This window comes from Uranotaenia lowii, chromosome 3, assembly GCF_029784155.1.
Source record: "Uranotaenia lowii strain MFRU-FL chromosome 3, ASM2978415v1, whole genome shotgun sequence".
Taxonomy (NCBI): domain Eukaryota; kingdom Metazoa; phylum Arthropoda; class Insecta; order Diptera; family Culicidae; genus Uranotaenia; species Uranotaenia lowii.
In genome coordinates this window covers 308,678,530-308,694,846 of record NC_073693.1, presented here as the reverse complement: position 1 = coordinate 308,694,846, position 16,317 = coordinate 308,678,530, and the positions used below count along the sequence as shown (strand labels likewise).

The window sequence follows — 16,317 nt, the reverse complement described above, 5'->3', positions numbered from 1 at the left end:
TATGAAACTATACTGCGAACATGAATCCAGCAAAGCTCGAGCAAACTGTTTGTTCCCGAGCTGGTCCTGGATACAAATGACTGCTGTTGACAACAAAACTCGGCGCGCTCGTTTGTAAGACTGCGTAGGGTGTGCAATGGTGTGCAGGATTTTTCCAGGGAGGTCTGTGGTGTTGATGGGTGAGGTGTTGTGCAATTGTATGGCAGAAAGTGACGTCGAAACTTCCGGGTTAGGAGGGTGACTGGTGATTTGATTTGTTGTTGGTTGGGATGATGGGATCGGTTGTTGGGATTGAGTTTGCGGAGTTTGAATACTGGAGGGGTCGGGCCAGTTCTGAGAATGCGAGACGGAGGATTGTGGATCTGCATGCAGCAGGGAATGATGACGCGAACCGCAGTGATGACAGGAACCTCTGGCGCATGCACGAGCCATGTGACCGGGCGACAGGCAATTCAGGCAAAGTCTAGCCTTGAACACTAAATCTCGGCGTTCTTCAACTTCCATCTTCAAAAATGTTAAACACCGAAAAGCTGAATGGAACAACCCTTCACAAAATGGACACTTACTGGAATGTTGAACGGTTGAATGACAGACTCCAAATCTTGATCGATTATCCAAGCTTTCAGCTGGACTAGAATTTTCGTACAATAGTGTCTGAAGAACGCTGCAGTGGTCTTTCAGGAAGGTCAGCAATTCTGAGAACTTCGGCACTTCTCGAGAGTTGTGGAAAGTTTCCCATTGACGTAAAGTAGACGGGTCGAGGCGAGTACAAACCATGTGTACTAACAAAGTACTCCAACCTTCTGTTTCTTCCCCAATTTTTTCAAGCATTTGAATGTTTTTCTCAAATTGGCTGACTAAGTTGTTTAGGCTTTCGTAGTTCTCGATTTTCATAGTCTCAACCGCAAATAATGAGTCGAGATAAGTTTTGACGATTGTTTTTTTGTTTTCGTAACGCTCGTAACGCAATTTCAGAGATGACCATGCGATAGCGTAATTGGCTGCAGTCATGTCGACTGAAACTACAGCTTGAAGAGCTTCTCCAGACAAAGCAGAACGAAGGTACGAAAATTTGTCCATATTCGTCAATTGATCGCTCGAATGGACAAGGCTAGTAAACAAATCCCGGAAAGGCACCCAGTTGTGAAGATTTCCATCGAAAGAGGAAGCTGTATTTCTGGTAATTTTATACGAGCTGAAGTCGCAGACATAGTAGACACCGTAGAAGTATTTGCAGCTACATTTACAGCGATTTTCGTTGAACATATCAATGACTGGAGGTGCAGTAGCTCACCCTTTAAATTGCAGTAGTCGTCTTCTCTTTCCATGGTGATAATTGCGTTCTCCCTTTCTCTAGCATTCCTCAATGCCAATTCCTGCTCTGGATCATCATCTGCCCCGGCCACATGGTCGGTTAAAATTTCTATTTTAGTACGCACTAGTTGGAATTCTTTAAATGCACTGTTTAATCGTTCTAATCGTACACTGATATGCTCACGAGAAACTACATTATTCTTTGCGCTTCCAATGAAATTTCGCACTGACTCAAACACACGGCTCAGGTTACTTTCAGTCTTATATAGTTCACGCAGTTCTCGTGACATAGTTTCACTGAACTTTTAGTTTAAATTCCAACTAGGCTACGTATCACTTTTCACTTCACTTTGACAGATCGAATCTACTCTACGTCTCGCAACTGAGAAAAAACTCACTATAAACAGAGGTTAAACTCAACGCAACAACGTCTAATGCAGGAAACTCAATAGTGCAGAATATAACAACCGTCCCAATTTTAATTTTTTACCGATAACTGCTGTGTATTCAACCAGCCACCCTATCTGATAACAGAATGCGCACAATTTAGTACTGAACGTAGAATTTTCTAGCAGATATTCACCACAGACCTAGTACCATGCAAAATAATCAAAAATTGTACTTCTCAGGGTATCCTATGTGCATCCGTATCAGCAACAGTTTATCCGGTAACCGCAACACTTCATCCAGAAGCAATTGGATTGATCATGATCAATCGTAGACAGCTTTAGTTCGATCGGCAGCAATAGATCAGTAAAATCTTTTATTCAGCAGCTCAAATGTCACATTTATGGCCAATATTCGGCGGACTTTTATTTAGACAACAGCGACAGACAATGGGGCTAAATACTTTTCATTATCACATTGGCTAACTAGTATCACAGCACAGAAGTTAGTACATTGATTTCACGCAACGGTTTGGGTCATTTTTTTTTTATCAAGGAATCAAACACTTAACAAATAAGCGCTCTTCTTCAGCAACTTGTGCCACACCACAGTTCGACGACCTGTACAGTGGTTTTGGTTTTCTTTTGTTTGACACTTTATCGCGGTTAACTGGCTTTTCGGAAACTAGCGAGTTCCCGAAATCCGGATTGTCGAAGGACCAAATGTTTCAACAGGAAACTGGATGGGATTCGGAATTTCCCCACATGAATCAAATAACACCGATTCTTTCTAGATTCTAGTTTTAATTTCTAAACTAAGTGTAAGTGCCAAACAGATGCACACAATGCGAGACGGACTTGCTAACCGAACTGACTTGGATCATCTTCAATCAGCACACACAATACGTTCTCGCCCGTCTGCGAACGGTAAAAAGACACAATGGGTTCGGTCCGTCTTCTATCATACTCGCGTTCTCGTGTGGCGGCAGTGCGATATGCATTTTAATTGCGCTTGGGCTGACATGGTGATTTTTTGCATTAACAATGACAAAAATGACAAAAATGACAAAAATGACAAAAATGACAAAAATGACAAAAATGACAAAAATGACAAAAATGACAAAAATGACAAAAATGACAAAAATGACAAAAATGACAAAAATGACAAAAATGACAAAAATGACAAAAATGACAAAAATGACAAAAATGACAAAAATGACAAAAATGACAAAAATGACAAAAATGACAAAAATGACAAAAATGACAAAAATGACAAAAATGACAAAAATGACAAAAATGACAAAAATGACAAAAATGACAAAAATGACAAAAATGACAAAAATGACAAAAATGACAAAAATGACAAAAATGACAAAAATGACAAAAATGACAAAAATGACAAAAATGACAAAAATGACAAAAATGACAAAAATGACAAAAATGACAAAAATGACAAAAATGACAAAAATGACAAAAATGACAAAAATGACAAAAATGACAAAAATGACAAAAATGACAAAAATGACAAAAATGACAAAAATGACAAAAATGACAAAAATGACAAAAATGACAAAAATGACAAAAATGACAAAAATGACAAAAATGACAAAAATGACAAAAATGACAAAAATGACAAAAATGACAAAAATGACAAAAATGACAAAAATGACAAAAATGACAAAAATGACAAAAATGACAAAAATGACAAAAATGACAAAAATGACAAAAATGACAAAAATGACAAAAATGACAAAAATGACAAAAATGACAAAAATGACAAAAATGACAAAAATGACAAAAATGACAAAAATGACAAAAATGACAAAAATGACAAAAATGACAAAAATGACAAAAATGACAAAAATGACAAAAATGACAAAAATGACAAAAATGACAAAAATGACAAAAATGACAAAAATGACAAAAATGACAAAAATGACAAAAATGACAAAAATGACAAAAATGACAAAAATGACAAAAATGACAAAAATGACAAAAATGACAAAAATGACAAAAATGACAATAATGACAAAAATGACAAAAATGACAAAAATGACAAAAATGACAAAAATGACAAAAATGACAAAAATGACAAAAATGACAAAAATGACAAAAATGACAAAAATGACAAAAATGACAAAAATGACAAAAATGACAAAAATGACAAAAATGACAAAAATGACAAAAATGACAAAAATGACAATAATGACAAAAATGACAAAAATGACAAAAATGACAAAAATGACAAAAATGACAAAAATGACAAAAATGACAAAAATGACAAAAATGACAAAAATGACAAAAATGACAAAAATGATAAAAATGATAAAAATGATAAAAATGACAAAAATGACAAAAATGACAAAAATGACAAAAATGACAAAAATGACAAAAATGACAAAAATGACAAAAATGACAAAAATGACAAAAATGACAAAAATTACAAAAATTATAAAAATTACAAAAATTACAAAAATTACAAAAATTACAAAAATTACAAAAATTACAAAAATTACAAAAATTACAAAAATTACAAAAATTACAAAAATTACAAAAATTACAAAATTTATTATATTTAAATTCTTTTAGTTATCAGAACAAAAGGCTTCAAAAAATCATGATTGTTGAAAACACAAAAATAAGTTTAAAAATTCAAAATACAATATGTTCAATTAATCATGACAAAGTACGGGTTGAGAAATGAGTGATAAATAACTGATAAAAATAAAAATAAGGAATCGGGCTTGTGATACAGCTCAGTTGGCAAGTCTGTTGTCTCCTGAGCAGATGTTTGCGAGTTCAAGCCCAAGAGTAAACATCGAACGCAGTTGTACCGGATAAGTTTTTCAATAACGATCTGCCAACTGCAACGTTGATAAAGTCGCTAATTCCATAAAGATGGTAAAACGACTATAATCGAATAAAAAAAATTAATTAAGGATAAAAAATAATAGAAATTTGTGAAACGTTAAAAAAAATTCCAGCGCGGATATGGTTAAAAATTTCTAACTATGAATATTTTGTCGTCGTCAATTGAAACATTGGCTCCTGGAAAGGACAAAAGCAAGAAATTAAGTTTTTCTTTTAAAACATTTAAATTTTTAGTATTCCAAGATTATGTTTTCAGACCATAAAAACTGAAAGTAGAAAAACTCAGGAAAACTCAAGACAACATTTCATGTATTTTAAATTCGTTTGAATTTAAAATTGAGTCAATTTTTTGAAAACTTAGAAATTATACAATTAAATTTGGTTAATTTATATGAAAATAAATATTAACTGTCAATTTGATGTATCATCTTGAGCGGTAAAAATTATGTTCTTTTTGTTAGACATGCAAGATTTTGAAAATCAAAATTTGTTCCATGAGGATTCGCTCATTTTCAATATCCATTCATTTCTTCTCTAACTTTCTAATCTGTTTTTTTTTTTATTAATTTCAATTTATTATGAAGATTAAAACGACAAGGATTTAAAATTTAAGAAATATTTTTTTCCTCATTTAAAACTTTTTTATAGAATTTAATTTATACTTTAATAAACAAAATTTTGATGCCTATGGTAGATTTTGGTGTCCTGAACTTAATTTTTAATCAAATTTAAACTATCTCCTATCGTTTTAGTGCTATGAAGATAATAAGTTCAAAAATGAATCAGTTTTGAGTAATAGATCAGTTTCAAGCATTTTATAAATCAACTGGCACAACATTTACTAACAATCGAACTACACTCACAAATTCCACAGAAACTTCCTTCCGATGTATCTAGATTGTTGCAAAAAAAAACCTAAATCGATCGCTTGACTTGTTCAAGATCACTTGATGAAATAATAAGCGAACCGAAAACAAATCTAAACACAAACACACAACCGAACGATTAGCACTGCTGTATGCTTAAGAGATTTGATTCATAAACAGAAACAATAAAAAAAACCCTACACGATGGCGGCCAATTAGTCAAAATGTAAAGTGTGTTTCCGAGAGCCAGCGAGTGCCCCCTAATTATTTGCTGCCCACCAACCGACCCAGAAGCGCCATCATGCTCCGCCAATTCATCGATGGCCCAGATCTTTATGCCCTATGGCGGCACTCCTGCTAATGCATCGCTGCCTGGTTGATTGGTTTGTTGTCTTTTTGCCCTCAAACCCCCTTTCAGCCCCCTTCCCTTCTCAATTCTTCATTTCAGAGCCAGGTCCAACTGCAATAATGGTCCCTTATGTGCTGAATCATGAATCAATTATTACCGTTTCGAATGGACTGATCCATTCTGGTGGTTCGAACCCACATTGATAGGACAAGGAAGTAAACCTTCGGCTGAGGCCCTTGTCGGTTAGATGATGGTCTTTAGGAAGTGTTTGTAGTGTACTTTCCTGAATGTGAGTGGATGCAAACAATGTTGAACAGCATTGATTGATGAATGAATGAGTGAAGAACTGGTAACATCATCGGCTTCTTGGAAGATCAGATAATCCTAAAAGAAGTCACTACGATATTTTTGCGCAATCAATCTACTTTGTGAGCTGACCTCTGATTGTCTTTTTTACAATGTTTAATAGTTCAATGTTTGGATCCCCAAAATTTGTTTGAGCCCATTCTGGACCATTGTCAGTATAGAGAACTTATTTGAAAACCAACAACAAAATGGAGGAAAATACTGTTTGAAGAAAATAAGAATATGACATAGTTATGAGAAAATAAGTACAAGTCTTCTGTCTATAGTTCATTGACCACCCAGGAAGTATTCACCACAAATGTTTGAGATTAACCAGCTTAAGACCCTCATCCGTCAAAAATATTCAATTCAATTGCAATTTTCCCACCCACCAAAAAAAAACGAATTCAGCAATCAACTTTATCTTCCACTTTAAGTCGGTTACCAAATATTTGCTCTTTCTTCTGTCAGACTTCCTACTTCCCACACCTCAAAATGATAACACGGGTCTCGCAAGCCGGAATTGACTATTCAACAGATGAAAAAAGATTTACCACTCAACTGGATGAATTGAATCCACAAAACAAACCATCCCGGTCACTAATAAATGGAGAAAAAAACAAGCGTTGAATAATATCCGACTCACCGGGCAGGGAGTTTTCAAAATTTGCACTTTTGCCACTCTTGTTGTCAATTTTTTTGCCACATTTCGCAAGCTGAATAACCCATAAGGTAAAAATCATTTGATCGCAAATAATAAAAGAAAAACATTGAGTCGTTCATTGGCAGATTGAAATTGGATAATTCCAGCCCAGGTCCACCTTCACTTGAGCCAAAAACCGAAAGCCACCGAAAAAATTGATAAATAAACCAGTTCAAGAAAAACTGGCTTCAATGAGTGCTGATGACCTTGAAGGTTTGAATTGTATTTCATTGGTCGGTTTAATCCGAATGGAAGTTTTTTTTCTTCCACTGCTTATTCTTTCGGCTGATTATTATTAACCAGCCGGCTTCAACCGGGGTTGTCGAAACGAACGACATTCGAACGCTTAACAACCCCCGAATGAACGACAAGTGAATGGCCCCCCTGCCTGTGTGTGCAAAATTGAGCTGAACTTCTGTGAAAGAGATCGAGTTTGGGCAATTTTTCCCAGGCTAATTTTCCGCCCTGTTTGGCACGTGTGAGCAGCGCAGTTTTTTTTTGAGGATGGGCGGGCCTAGCTTGGCTCGGCAATTTGATCATGGACGAGGAGAGAGAAAAAAAATAGGCGAATTTTAACCGATTGAAGATCACCCACGATTGCATTAGGTGTCGGTTTTGTCTAAAATTTTAATTAGAAGCACGGTATTTGAAAACTCTCCTGGTAACATTTGCAGCCATCTTTTACCAACTCAAAGTTAGGAAAAATATCCCCGGCATATCAAAATTTTAGTAGTAGCCATTTGTAAATTAAAAAAAATCATTCACAACCTGTTTGATTAGTTTTTTGATCTATGAAGGATCAATTTTATCGAATATTGCTTTAATTGTTATAAAGTCCTGCTGGAATTCAAGCTACAAGAGCAAATTGTGGGACTTTTTGTAACAAATCCAACAGATGCATTTTATTGGACGAACCATTATTCCTTAAAATGGACATTGGACATCTTTTAGGATACACATTTTTCCTCGACAAAAACTTTGGGAGTTGCGAGAGAGTTTTAAATGAAGCGGATTGTCAATCAATTAATCACACGTAAGTCTTGTGAAGTTTTTGCTTAAGTTAATTATTACAACTGAGATGTAGATGTCAATGGATAATTGGGTGTGTCGTTTTGCAATTTTTTTTTACGAATTTTAAAAGCTCTGTAGTCTTGAAAAGCTTCATTTTTAGTCAAAACAAACGATAGATTTTTTGTAAATTTAATGAGATTTATGTAGGTACCCAGGTTTTGATTTGAAATTTTGTAAGGAAAACGAATTTGTTCAGAGTTATTGTGAATAGTTTGTTCTCACGCAATGCAAATGAATTTTAAATATATTTAGCTTACTGGAAAATTTTCTGGCTACAACTTTGCCCTAGATAGTTATAGGTCGATTCACGCACTGCCTGGCCTCACTGGTTTTGACACTTCGCGATTCCTGTTCTGATTACTTATTTTCCAATTCTACACGCTGATGAAGCAAAGCAAACATCTGGGTTCTCATTTAAATCTCATACACACGTTTTTAATAATAGTTCTCATCTCAACTTTGGAATTGAACAAAATTTAGAAGGAAATTAGTTGTTAAGAAATTAGATGAAATAACGAAAAATCAATCATGTTGTTTGTTAATCCAGCTGAAAATAGAAAAAAAAATAAGTTATTAGGCATTTGTTTACATTTACCGGTGAAAATAACACAAAAAATTCCGGACAATCGACTCGGCACATTCGAATTCTGTAGGAGTATCCACATTTGGACATTCGATGGGATTTTTTGTTTCAAGTAGAAGCGCTGCCCCAGAATATTCAATGCAAAGAGGAATTGGTCCAGAAGAGATGTGTTCAAAAAAGGGTTTCAAAACATGTTGAAACCTCCTTTTCGAAATTATTATGAATTTTCAATTTCTGTTGATTTCCGTGGAGATAACTGTTCAGGAGCTGAAAAATGTGCTAAATTTAGTTCACAAAATGGGACTTGGTATTTTGCTATCCTTAAACTGAGTTTTGACTTAAGTTTCTTGACCGTGCAGCTACACGAAAAATCTCGCCGCTCCTCAAATTTAGCTTTTTCTTCATGTAAGGAAACTAGCAACACTGACAAATTTTCTGTCCAATTTTCAGAAATATAATTTTAACAAGAAAGTTACTGATTTTAGAGCGTTAGATATGATGCTCTGTTTCGAGACAAAAAATAGGGTTACCAGAAATTTAGAAATAAGTTATTTCGGCATTGTTCGGCATTAAAGCGCTCATCGCTAATTTGTCTGCTCCGGTTTTGTTAGATAATTATCGTTTTCATATATTTTTTCACCAAACTTTTGTACCAGCAGATAGACAAACGTCACCACAAGTAATCAGTCAAGGAAGAATGCTGATACATGCTTTTTTAAAGTGTCTGGCGTTAAATCGCTAATCGCTAATTAGTCCGCTACTTTTTTGTCTACAAACTTATTTTCTTACGGGATTTCAGTTGAAAAAAAAAAGGATAAACAAACTCTACTAGATGCAATTTTTCAAGCAGGAATGCTGATAAATGTTATTTTCTATAAAGTGATGGAGTTTTTTGAGCCGTAAGTTCTCAAGAAATAAAGTTAAAAAATAAATATTAAAACAAAAATGTAGCGGACTAACTAGCGAAAAGCGTTTTAATGCCGACCTCTGGAAATAACAGATGCCATGATTTTGCAAAAATAAAACTAAAATCAGGTAAAACTGTGTTTTTTCTTTACATTTTGATTAAGAACAAACATCTCCACCACCATTCCTTGGCTGGTTTGGTACTTCCACTTGGCTGACTTTGAACTGCTCGGTTTCACTAGATGTTAATGAACAAGTAAGTGACTCATTGATCGTTGGACTTTTCCTAAGTCTGACAGAATTATCGTCTACACGCTCATTCTTTTTTAAACAATTATGGTTAAAAAAGTTACCTTTCTATGGTTTTTACTTTCGATCTGCCAATATGGTTATATTTTTTCACAATTTTGGGCAGTGCAATTATTCAAGTTCTCTTGCACTTACCAAAAATGTTGTTTGGTTTGTTGTTTGGTTTGTTGTTTGGTTTGTTGTTTGGTAATTTTTTGATGTTATTTTAACCATAATTGGCACAAAAATAATAAAGCGTGTTTCTTCCGCCATTTTGATCTTTGGCGATAAAAAAACTGGCGGACGATATTTTTTCCCAGAAGTTTGAGTCTTTATTTTATGAAGGATTTATGACGCGTTTATCTGGACCCACATGCTCACTTTAAAGGTAAGCTTTTTTTTTAACATTAAAACCCACTAGGGCACTTTCACTCTCCGCAAATTTCAAATTGTTTCTATTCTTCCGGCTTTTCTTTTAGCCCGAAGAGATTTGATTTGATTGGTTTGCCCTCTAAAGAAAAGTATACAAATCGCTCTTGAACCGTAAGATTATTCGAATTACTTTTACTTTATTTCCTAAAACGGCTTTATTCTTGCACATTTTCATGTAAATTCCATTTATTCGAAGAACCGTTGATAAGCTTCTCCTTAATTTCGCGTTTTGGTTGAAAAATCACCATAGCCTTAGAAGCTGAACTCTTCCAAAAATTCACATGGTTGAAAAATAATCAAATTCGAACTTCTCCCCCATAAGTCATTTTTATTGGTTCTCATAGAGAAGTCATAGAAATACATAGCGCGGAAAAAGGTGAAATATGGTTAATTTCAACCATGTATGGTTAAATAAAAACGAGCGTGTAGGGACATTTTGTTTTTTTTTTCGCACATTTTAAATTTGATTTTAAGCAAAACCGTCTTACTTTTTCCGAAAGAGCATAACATCGTTCACAAGAATTGATTCAAGAAAACGAAGAATGCTGATCTTTTCATGATTGTTTCTTGGACTTGGATTTTTTAATTTAATTGTTGCAGCCTGATAAAATATGCCAAGGTATCGAGCGGCTGGTGAAGATGGTGTCGCAGGCCTCATAAAAGGCTAATCGTTTAAAAAAAAGCATGAATTTGATCAAGCCCATCAAGCAGCACGATGTGAAATGCCCAAAATACATTCTAAACGTTAATTGAACATTTAAAAATCACAGCTCCACCCAATTTTACTTTATTTTTTTGCAAAACCATGGCATCTGGTGACTCTAAATATTTGGTAACTTTAACTTTGCATATGTAAATGATAAGGAATTTAATAAAAATCATTTCATCAGAAATTTAAATACACTTAAATCAATAAGTTTCTTGTTAAAGTAATATTTCAGAAAATTGGACGGAAAATCTGTCAGTGTGGTTATTTTTTTCCATGACAAAAAGCTCTATTTGGAGTGTTATAACTTTTTTCTCGCTTCGTCTTCGGCAAAACTGAAGCCAGTGAATTTTCCAGTGAGCTCCATGTATTAAAGTTTCATTTGAATTTCGTGAAAAAAAATATAAAAAAAAATGGAAAAAGGATCATTCTCCGAAAAAAAATTTCACTTTTACCATACAAAATTTCATATCAAAATGCGGGTACCCATGTAAATCTCATGTTAAAAATCTGCAAAACCTTTTTGATCGTTTTGACCAAAAAGTAAACTTTTTTAGCTTCTAAGTTTTTGAATTTCGAAAAAAAGGTTAAAAAACGACACACCCTCCTCACAAGGATGCCATAAAATATTCTGTGTTTTGACGTTTAAAATTCTGACTTTATGTGATTTTACTCAAAATTCTGTGACGGTTTTCTGTGATGCTTGTTTCATTTATACTATTCAAAAGTCATGTCAAATGGCGTCTTTTTTACATTTTACCTGAGCAAAATCATTTTGGATTACCAATTTTATCATACTTTCAAAGATTATAGTCCGCGATGTAGATTGACATTAACATTTGAATTTTGATAAATCGTGCATAATTTTTAAACTCTTTGAAATATGCTCTGTGACACAGATTCTAAGATCAAAATTTCCTTAAAATTCTATGCAATTGAAGATTTTTCTGTGATTTCTGCAACCTTGCCTTCACATCGGCAAAATCCGAGAACACCACTAAATTTCAGAGAGAATAATTTTTATATCCTATTGTGATGATCCAACTAAAGCGTGATTTTTAGCGTTTCCAAAAAGGCTGTGTTAAATTTAAACCGCTCCATTGTTGACCACTTTTTCGTGTTTTTTCCTTTTGGAGATAAAGTTGATATAATTTTGTTCTGTACTTTCTTCAGAATTTCTTTCTTTGAGTCAATTTATGATTTAATTGCTTCGAATGATTTTACATTGACCTTTAAAGTTTGAAATACAGAGTAAGACCTCATTTCCATTTTTTTACAGCAAAAACAGTACATAAAATGTACTTTTGGCTATGGTTGAGATAAATCGAACACTGGTTCAAAATCTCTCACTAGCTGAAGTCATGAGCCAATGTTTTATTTTTTTCTTGTAGTTTTATCATTCCTATTCTCAGAAGATGGTTTTCCATTCTCAATGAGCAGTAAAGTTGCTTGTAATTTGCGCAAATGTATAAAATTACAAAAAAAATTATACACTTGGTAGTCTCAATAAGCTTTAAAAGTTTTTTTCACAGAATGGTAGCAACTCACTCTGTCATTTTCTGCAACCAGGAAGCTTGGCTTTGATTTTCAATTTGGGATAGCAGAAGCCAAAGAAAAAAAATTTATGTTACTTTCTCACCCAAAGTTTGAAAAATTCTCACTCACTTGATATAAAACTGTTTCAACTCTTTCTATCAATTGAATAATCTTAAATATTTGTAAATTAAAAAAAAATCAAATCGATTTTTTTCCATACCAAAAACGTATTAAAATACGTTTTATCAAAATAATCATCAACTATTTTTGGAAGCTTTAAATACGATTAAAATCTGTTGATGTTTTTGGAAGTAATTTTGAGTTTTGAGAAATAAAGTTATTGAATTGTCTTGAAGTCTTGAATTGAAGTTTCGAGTGTTTTGTTGACTTATTTTATTTCTATTATATATTTGCGACAAAAATGCATGAATTATTTGTTATTATTTTTTAATTTACCATTTTTAAGTTCTTTTTAATTTTTTGAGTTTTATATATTACATAGAAATGTTTAAATTCATCCAAAAATTTGTAAAGTGGTTGACTAGACTTATATAAGGAATAATTGAGTAACCAATTAGAGAACTTATTTTCATAAATTGTTAAAATCTTTGAAGTTGCTCTAAAAGCACATCAATTTGGCTAATTTGATTGATTTTGAATAAGTTTTTACAAGAAAGCCTTTGATTTGTAAAAAAACCTGTTCTACCAGAAATCTACCTAATTCTGGAGCAAAGATTTTACATTTTACCATAAATGAAAACAATTTAAATTTTCAACAGTAAAATTGATTGATTAAAGTTTTGCGGTTGAAACCTTATACTTGCAATCTCGATCCAAATTCAAGTTTAATTTTGAAATTTAGCTCTTTATAAATTTGCAATAATACTTTGATCATTTTTACGGTAATTACATGCTTCTTTATCCGCAAATACTTTTCTTAAAAACGAATTCCTTAAATAAAATCCTGTGGATGTTTTTGTCAGTTTCAGAATTCAGGTTCAGAATTCAGATGCAGTATCAATATTTAAAAATCAGATTACACTAAGGTCTTTTTTTACGCGGTTTGATTTTGCTCAGTTTTACTAACACGGCTTCTTTTTACGTGTTTTTATTGCCATGGATATGATTCTCCTACACGGCTCTCGCGAATCACCACGTTTTTTGAGCGAAAATATTCCAAGTCCTATACGTTAACGACGAAATTCATTCGCGTAAAAAAAACCTTAGTGTAAGCTCAATGAGTTAAAATTATCAACATTACTTATTATGAAATTTGAATTAAGGAACTTTTTCTGAGTTTCAATACGATTTTTGAAATGTAAAAAAATACTATTTCTGAATTTTGATTCCAGGTCAATATTTCGATATGAGCCAAGAATGGAAATTTGTTTCAGAGCCCTCAATTAAAAATCTAGTTTTTTTTTTATTTAATGGAGTTTTGTGAGTTTTCTTAGCTTAAGAACTTCGGATCTGAATATTAAACAAAAACTTAGGATGATGTCTGAAGCTTAGATCATTTAGAGTCCACACATTTTATCTTGGTGATAACTACATTCCTAGAGTTCGGATATGAAAAATTTTGGCAGCGTAGTATTGGTAATGAAAATGACTACCTTGCCTATTTTTTCAGATGTCTAAGTTTACGTGTTTTCGAGAAATTTACTACGAATAAGGACATGGTTAAAATATTTTTGCACAATAACCTCGGAAATCTGTCATTATCGACTAAAAGACTCATAAACTGTTGATTTTTTTCTGAATTTTTTTTAACCCAAAGATAATGAGTATAGGGAGACTCAACACAATGCTCACGTTTTTCGATCACGCGAATAGATTTCAAAATACACGCGTTTATCACAGCCCGAATTCTAAAAAACCATAGTTTTAATACTGTGTTTTGTTCATTTCGGAAAATAATTATTTCAATACGTATGAGTTTCAAGAATTATGGATAAAATTTAGAATGAAAAGCAAAACCAAATTTGTATAAAAATTTCAAAATACCATTTAAAGTATTTTCTAATGTTGATGTGAACTGAAAATCGCGAATCCTTAACTAGATACATAATGCAAAGTATGAGAAAAGAAATTCAATTTAGATATTGATGATAGGGAACGAGAACCCTGAAATGAGTATAATCTAAGAAAATTTAGTATTCAGTAATGTATTTCTATCATCCAATGAGAAGATTATCTAGGCAAGTTCTGTTTCCTGGATTTTATGAAGGTTACAAAAATTTTAATTAAGAATCAGCTTTTAGGTTTTCATGAAGGTTTAGTAGTTTATCAGTTATATGAAATCTAACTCAAGGTGATAGACCAAATCTAACAAATATTTGAATTCAGAACGACAAAATCTTACAAAATCAGTCATTGAAACATAGGCAAAAAAAAGCTTCTGCTTCTTAAATTTTGTATATTTCTCTTGTTTCTATTGGTTTTTTTTTGTAATCGTATGCAAATCAGGCATAGAAAAATATTTCCAGAAAAATACTTCCAGAAAAATATCTACTTATCTGGAGAACAACTTAATCAGCAAAAAGTTCATGACCTCGTAGAATGAGGGCTCCGTGTTGCAACAAATTGAAGACCATCGAGTGAAAAATGAGTCCAACTCCGCTCATCAAAAACCCACAATCAGCCACTTAAAAGAACGTTTCAGTTTAACGATCATCATAAATAAACACGCCAAGCCTTCCTTTGGATTGGACTGGATTGGATTGGATTGTATACACTGGCCTCCACATGTGGTGATGATCTTAGTTCTAGTCTCTAGTGTTTAATTTCGCTCTTGGCTACAGGAATTCTGGCGCAAGGTACTCAATAACTTCTGGTTTATAACCAATCGAACAAAATTGCCCATTGGACTTCTTCCATCTTCAACCTAAGGGAAAAAGAAGAAAAGGGGCTCCACGAAAGTGCAATAAATGTTTGTTGGTTGGGAAGCGATTAAATTATTCCAGACTTGTTGTTGTAGGACGTGCTTCGAGATGGTATTAACTGTCATCGTTTCGTTCTGAAGAACCGCCTTAAGATCTAGCAAAGATAGGCAAAGAACGAGACGATTGGGAATCAGAATTCTCGGGAACTTGAAATTGTGCTTTTTTTTGCCTTCCCGTACTCACACGCCAAAGGTAGTTCATCGTTCAATTGCCCACTATACATGATTGTAAAACAATGTCGTAAATTAGCGAGGAAGTGGTTAAGCTGAATGGCAAACGAGCTGACCTAGAATAAATTAATGTTTATAATGGGATAATGACGGGGCCTCGTACGTGTGGAAAGAGCAAGAAGGTTCGGAGAAAATGACCCTCAACTTGGTCAGTTAATCCTTATTTTTTTTTAAGTCCCTACAACACTCGTAACACAAACATTTTGCTATGAACATAAAATGTCTCAAGGGATTGTCATATGCACTTAGAATCTTCCATTTAAAAAAGGCAGTAAATTCGAAATATTTCATCTGAATTGGATGATTTTTAAGATAGGATAAGTTAAGGATTTTTGACGTGGATGATAATCGCAGTTTTTGAATTATTTGTTTACACACATCACATCACACATCACAACTTAACGAAGTCTGTATTTCAAATTTTCGAAAGCTACGTTAAGCTGGCTCAATATCAGACTAGAACCAATGAAAACTTTAATGAGCTGTGTGAATTAGGAGTTAGAAAGGATTTATTGGTAATTTTCAATGTTTTACTGATCAAAATAAATAAAAAGATAAGTCTTTTTGATATTATAAATTTCATTTTTTGATAACCTTCTATTTCTTAAAGCAAGTTCACCGGCGTTGGGAAAAAGTGGTAGAAATTTTGACATTTTGAAAACTTTACCATGCAAAATTGTTTTCAAGATCTTTGGACGTTGTATTTTTTTACAGCACTGTTTCTATTTCAGCCGTATGTGATAAAAAGATTGCTATTTTTGCATCACAGCATGCGAAACTTCAACATGT

General features: G+C 33.3%; 1 protein-coding gene across 2 annotated transcripts in view; it reads left to right on the top strand.

Annotated features, from left to right (window-relative positions):
* Positions 1-16,317, top strand: part of LOC129756339 (location of vulva defective 1) — a 760,372-nt gene that overhangs the window by 250,362 nt on the left and 493,693 nt on the right. The gene's annotated exons all lie outside the window — the stretch shown is intronic.